This window comes from Dromiciops gliroides, chromosome 1 (assembly GCF_019393635.1).
Source record: "Dromiciops gliroides isolate mDroGli1 chromosome 1, mDroGli1.pri, whole genome shotgun sequence".
In the NCBI taxonomy this organism is placed as follows: Eukaryota; Metazoa; Chordata; class Mammalia; order Microbiotheria; family Microbiotheriidae; genus Dromiciops; species Dromiciops gliroides.
In genome coordinates, this window is record NC_057861.1 from 209,950,874 (window position 1) to 209,958,248 (window position 7,375).

The following is a 7,375-nucleotide window of genomic DNA, read 5'->3' on the forward strand; positions in this document are numbered from 1 at the left end:
AAACCTATAAAAGGAGAGCAGACGATTCCAAGCACAACAAATGATACTAACTGGGCCACACTATCAAAATAAATTTAGAGGACTGAAAGGAACTAGAAAGAGAAACTTAAGAATGATTATGAAAAAAAGGAAATAGGTCTTGATGGCTTTGATGGAAAATTATGGGAAAATTTGCAGTATAGTAACTGATTCTTTTCAGAATCTAGGACTTTATAGCATTTCATATTCAGGGACCTGTGATTTTTCGTTGCTAGGTGTCATGTTTACAAGGGAATAAATGAATAAATTTGTTGAAAGAATGAATGAATTACAGGGCAATAAAGCAAATTATCTAGTGAATATACAACCTTGCTTATTGTGCCTGGATCCTTGTAAAATACAAATATGACAAAACTCCAAAGTCTGACAATAATAGAAAGAGAGAGAGAGATTAGTCCATCAGAAGCAATGCTAATGGAATCCAGGACACAGAGATGTGAAAGGAATGAAATGGATCTAGACTTGTTATGTAGAAATCTTTTTATTTCACCTGAGTTGTCATTTTCTTACCTCTTCTTGTTTGCCTCTCAATCTAGCCTTTTTCTTTGATGCAGATTCTGATTCTCTCTGATTCAGGGGCTCATTCAGTATTAAAGCTTTCTCCAATCACCCTAATGCTTATCATGTTTTATTATCAATTTTAAAGTAAGGAAGTTGCAAGATTCCTAACTCTTCTAAGGGTGATCTTTTCTGCATTTGAATGGTACTGGCTGCTGCTTCATTTGAACATGTCTCTGTTTTTTTCTAACCCTTTCTCACTCTCCTCTGATTTCTGTCACTTTTAGTCCATTACCTCCAACATTTTAAATAATGTTCTTATTAACAGAATAGACAGTTATGTCTGTATCGACCTCAGAGGAGACACAGTGCTTAGGAGTGAGATGGGAGAAAATGCAAGCTTGAGGCAAAGCTGATAGAAGTTATTATTTGTAATTTAGAGAAGTAGTGTGGTTTTCCTGCAATGCACACCATTTTTCATGTCTCCTATAAATGAATGTCCCTGACAAGGGGAATTGCTTTGATTGCCCTTGATATAGATGACCCAGCTGCAGGGAAAGATCTCCAGATACAAGAATAGCCAATGGAGAGTATAGCAAAGAAGAGTGGACGCTATTTTCTGGGTACAGGGGACAGATGGCTGATGCAAATAAAAGACATGTAAACTTTTCTTTAAAAAGATGCTAGTTTGGACTGCTGGCAGTTAGCAACATTTCATAAAGCAAATGCATTGCTAGGTTGTATTAATGTTATATTAGCAATTTGGGCTTTGATCTGTTGCTATACAAGTGTCTCCTAGATATTAACCAACTTGGGACATCCATTCCATTCTCATCTCTTGTTTGCAGAATTTGTATTTTCCTTAAAGCTACAGATGAAATTCTATTTCCTCCATGAAACCTTCCTGGAGTCCTCCACCAAGATATTAGTGCTCTATTCCAGTCCAAATATGCCTATGACAATTTATGTATTCTTCACCTCCTTCTCTTTCTTATATTGTATTTATAGTTATTTGTGTTCATTATTTTTAATAAAAAGTCATATTCATATACCTCCTGTCTTGAAGGTAATAGTTTCTTAGTGTTTGTGGAATTTTTTGAACATTTCTCAGTGAAAGTTGTTAGAATAGCATAGCAATCCTAAATGCTAATATTATTACATTATTCATTATGAGAAGCACTATGCCCAAAACAGGGGAAGTAATTCAGTGGATGGAATGCTGGGCCTAGAGTAAGGAACACCTGAGTTTAAATCCAGCCTCAGGTATTTGCTACCTGTGTGACCCTTAATAATCCACTTATCTTCTATTTGCCTCAGTTTCTTAATCTGTAAAATGGGAATAATAATTGTACCTATTTCTCAAAGTCCTTGGGAGGATCAAATGAGATCATATTTCTAAAATGCTTGGCAATCCTTAGAGTGCTATATAAGTGCTAGCTATCATCATAATCAGGGGACAGCTAGGTGGTACAGTAGATATAGTGCCAGGTCTGGTGTCAGGAAGACCTGAATTCAACTCTAGCCTCAGATACTTTCTAGCTGTGTGACCCTGTGCAAACCCCTTAACCTTGTTTGCCTCCTTTTTCTCATCTGTAAAATGAGGTAGATAAGGAAATAGCAAACCACTTTAGTATCTCTTCCAAGAAAACCACAAATGGGGTTATGAAATATTGGACAGGACTGAGCAACAACAAATTATCATCATCATCATCACGTAGAGGACTATGTTCAGTTCTGGGCCTAATATTTTTCATCAAGACATAAACAAGATAAATCTTGTGTTGAAAAAAACAACATTAATATCAACAATCACAGCAACAATAAACAACCAATATGGCTAGGGGGTTAGAGAGAAAGGTATAACTGTTAAAGGAAAGTGATGAGTTAAAAAAAAACTATAAATCACTGAACTTGAAATGATTGCTACTAAATCATGGAATGTCACTTTTAAAAGGTAGTTTCTGAAACCTTAGAAAGTAAAATGGTGGCTGAAAGCTAGCATAAACCCATCATGAATGAATACTGCCGGAATAACCTAATGTCATTTTGATTTCTATTCTGCAGTCTTACTAGATAAATAGAATGCTTTGGCATATAGTATACCATGATTTCTTTTTTTTTTTTTTGTGGGGCAATGAGGGTTAAGTGACTTGCCCAGGGTCACACAGCTAGTAAGTGTCAAGTGTCTGAGACCAGATATGAACTAAGGTTCTTCTGAATCCAGGGCCAGTGCTTTATTCACTGTACCACCTAGCGGCCCTATATCATGATTTATAAAAGACATTGGGCAAAGTGTCTGAGGATAGCCTTATGGACAAGAAGGAAGTTTAAATATGTCCAACAACTAGAGTAGATCTCCCCAAATGGTGATTTATTCATTTAGGATGAAAATGGAAGGACTAACAGTAGAATAAACTAGAAAGGACTGGCTCAAATAAATTTTTAAAACTATTATTGCCATCATGAACAAAAGAACCACCACACATACTTTTACATCATAGTGCCCAATATGCCTATGGAGGAATCAAAAGTAACCAGAAATGGATAGAAAGACACTTGTGAAAAATTCTCTTATACCAGTCCAAAAATGTAGTTAGATTTGTCTATACACATGCTATTTCTCTTCTAGATACTGTAAGATGCTGGGAGGAAATGATTGTCTGATATTTGTATCTCTAGGATCTAAAGTTTCTAGCATATAGTAGATGCTCAAATTTTGCCCATTTATTTGAATTAAAAATGAATTTTCCTCTGTTTCCTTCTACTTTGTGAATGGACCCAGGAAATCCTTCTTCCAAGTCCTGTTTCTGACTTTTTGTGGACTTTAAATTTGCTCCACCATGATGGGTATATTAATTTTCCAACTCAACTCTCCTTTCAGCTTCTTTTGTGTGCTTTCTTTGCCTCACTAGAGTGCAAACTCCATGAGGGCAGATGCTGTCTTTATTTTGACTTTATTTGTATTGATAGAATTTAGCATAGTTTCAGCACATAATAAATTCTTTTGTTTTCCCCCCAGGGCAATGAGGGTTAAGTGACTTGCCCAGGGTCACACAGCTATTAAGTGTCAAGTGTCTGAGGCCAGATTTGAACTCAGGTCCTCCTGAATCCAGGGCCAGTGCTTTATCCATTGCGCCACCTAGCTGCCCCCACACACAGTAAATTCTTAATAAATCTTTCCTTCCTTCTTTCCATTCATCCTTCCTTTCTTTCATCTTTTCTTTCTTCCATCCCTCCTCACTTGTTCAATTGCCACTTGTCCCTTACCAGACCCTGGCCCTAAATTACCCCCTTCATCTGACTCCTCAGTTCCTATTCTCAGGATATTGAATAGAGCTGAAAAAAGTCACATAATCATACCAGCACCACAAATTTGAATGACTAATTTGAACTGATTCCTTACTGCAGCAAGTGAAAAACTTTATTCCTACTTAATTTCCTATCTGCTTCCCTACTGAAGCTATTCTAAACTTTTTTTTTTTGAATCTCCTCAATCCTCCAAAATCTTTCCCTCTACCCACTATCTCAATTTAGGACCTTTCCTCTTATTTTACCGAAAAAAAGTGAGACTTCTCAATTTTCAAAGAAGTGTAACCTTTCCTTAGTCTTTATCTCAAAACTTCTTAGCATCAACTTTATATTATCTCATCCTTTGTTCTGATAATATGATAGTTTTTCTCTTTGCCAATGTCAACCCTTCCATATTTTCTTTAATTCCATTTCCTGTATCTTCTCCAGCAGATTGCCCTTCCCATTCAACTATCATTCTTTTTGGGGGGGGGGTCAATGAGGGTTAAGTGACTTGCCCAGGGTCACACAGCTAGTGTCAAGGTTCTCAGGCCACATTTGAACTCAGGTCCTCCTGAATCCAGGGTTGGTGTGTTATCCACTGTGTCGCCTAGCTGCCCCCTACAATTATCATTCTAACTCTCAAATCTTCAACCCCTCATGATCTATTGGTGTCTTCACACATTCCCAAAACTCTTTCATCTTTTTTTTGTTTAAATTTTTATTTTTACGTAGGGAAAAACCAAACGTACATTTAACCCAATTTAGTTGCAAATTCCTTAGCTTTTGCCTTTTCCATCTTGGCAATACAAGCCACTGACTTTAGACCCAGAACATTGCCACCCCAGTGAAGATGGATCTCATCATATCTGTCATTGTAATTGGTTTTGATGACTTCTACCAGTTTAACCACTGCTTCCTTATCTTCAGGGTTAACCTTTGTGAAGACAATGCTTGTCCAAGTTTTTCTGTGAACTAAGTGACTCAGCCTGGATTTACCTTTAATAATACAGTAAGGACCTCCCATTTTTTGTCACAAGGCAGGTAGGGAGACCACTAGCTCAATAGGGTCCACATTATGTTCAATCACTACCAACTGTGCCTTCTTATTTTCTAACCAGGTAGTAACAGTGTTAACACCTGCCCTTAGGACAGGTGGTCTCTTAGTGGGGACATCTCCGTTGCCAGCAGCTTTTTGTTTGGCTTGAGCCAGAAACCTTTGCTTCTTCTCGTGCTTTGTCTCAGGTCTGTACTTGTGAGCCAGTTTAAACACTTGAGTAGCTGTCTGATGATCTAAAGCCTGGGTAAACTGGTTAATTGCTGGTGGCACTTTCAAATGCTTATAAAGGATAGATCTTTGACTCTGTATGGAGGCTATTTGACAGATTGAGTAAGGTCCATTTTGGGCTGGATTTCCTGACCAATACCAAAATTCTTGGGCCACTTTGCAAACAGAAGATGAACCACTTTCTTGGCCTCCTGCTTCTTTAAAACAGCAGGGGCTGGAGCCACCTCCTTCCCTTTGGCCTTCTTCCATTTTGGCATCTTGGCAGGCAGAATGAGAGAGGAAGCAAACTCTTTCATCTTTGAAAAACCTTTGCCTTACCCTGTCATTCCTTCAAGGTACTATATTTTGTCTTTTGTTCCTTTCTTTGTCAAACTCCTAAAAAATAATGGTGACATTTGCTGACTGCCTCCACCACCCCTATAGTCATTCTTTCCAATCTTTCTTCAACCCTTTCTGATTTGGCTTATGTCCTCTTCACTCAACTTGATCTCATCTCTCCAACATTACCAATGATCTATTAATTAGCAAAACTGATTATGTTTTATAAATCCTTGTCATCTTTTAACTTTCTGCTACATTTAACACTGTTGACAATCCTTTCTTCCTGAATCCATTTTCCTCTCTGGGTTTTTCAAACATTCATTTCTCTTGGTTCTCTTCCTACTTGACTAACTATTTTTTAGCAGTATCTTTTTGCTGGCTTATTATCCCTATCATTCCCCCTAAATGAATTGTGGGTGTTCCCCAAAGTTCTGTCCTGGGCTATCTTTTTTTTTTTCAGAACCATGAGGGTTAAGTGACTTGCCCAGGGTCACACAGCTAGTAAGTGTCGAGTGTCTGAGGCCAGATTTGAACTCAGGTGCTCCTGAATCCAGGGCTGGTGCTTTATCCACCATGCCACCTAGATGCCCTCCCCCATCTTATTTCTCTGCTGATAACACACAGATCTATTAATCCAGTTCCAACATTTCTCCTGAGCTTCAGTCCTGCATTACCAACAGCCCACTAGACATTTTAAACTTGATTTCAAGTTGAGCAGTCTCAATAATCTTGGATGCAACATATCAAAAACAAAATTCATAATTTTTCATCTAAAACCTATCCCTCTGCCAAACATTCCTATTTCCTTGGAAGAAACCACCATTCTTTTCATCTTTTAAGTTCATAACTTTTGTATTATATTTGATTTTTCACTCTGCCTCAAATCATACATGGAATAATTTATCAAATATTGATGTTTATGCTTTCATAAAATCCCCCTCACCCAGCTACCACCCTAGTTCAGGCTCCCTTTGCCTTTCATGTAGATGAGAGGTGTCAAATGTACAGCTATAGGTCACATTTAGCCTGCAACACTCCAGAGTATGGCCTGAACCAGATTCAGATGTAATTGGGAAACATTTAACAAAGTAAATAGAAACACAATGAAACAAATGAAACATAAAAAATGTTATATTTTTAAATTGTCACTGTATCCCATATCTTATGTACAGTTTAGTGGTCTCTGGCTCTATTTGAGTTTGATAGCACTGGTAAAGATTACTGCAGTTTGCTTTACCTGCCTCAAACATCTCCCCATTCCAATCCATTCTGAAAATAGATGGTAGATTGATTTTCCTTAAATGTAAATGTGACCATGTCACTTCCCATGTCACCCAATAAATGCTTTTGGCACCCAATTGCCTCTAAAATCAAATACAAATTTGTGTTTGTTTTTTAAAACACTTCACTGCCCAGCCACAAGCTGTCTTTCAAGCCTCATTACACATTATCCTTCTTCGCCCACTTTACAGTTAAGTCAAACTGGCTTTCTGTCTATTCCTCACACTTGGCACTCTATCTACCATTTCTGATCATTTGCTCTGGTCACTCCCATCTTACCTCCACCTGATAGAACTACTTCCTTTATTCATGAAGCAGTTCAAACCTCAGGTTCTAGATGAATCCTTTCCTGATCAGCTATTAAGAGTTAATTCCCTCCCTCCCTTGTACTTTAACAATTTTATATAGTTTGTATCTTTTCATTATGTATTTTCTCTGTATGTCCCCATCCCTTACTCCCTCACTCCTCCTCTCTCCATAGATAGAGATAGAGAGATATGTATGTATTCTCTCTCTCTCTCTCTCTCTCTCTCTCTCTCTCTCTCTCTCTCTCTCTCACACACACACACACACACACACACACACACACACACACACACACACACACACACACACAGAAGCTCTGATGTAGTATAAATTCCTTGAGAGTAGGGATTGTTT

General features: G+C 37.9%; 1 pseudogene; it reads right to left on the bottom strand.

Moving 5' to 3' along the window:
• Window positions 1–4,579: 4,579 nt before the first annotated feature.
• LOC122736549 lies at window positions 4,580–5,394 on the bottom strand (annotated as a pseudogene).
• Window positions 5,395–7,375: the final 1,981 nt, after the last annotated feature.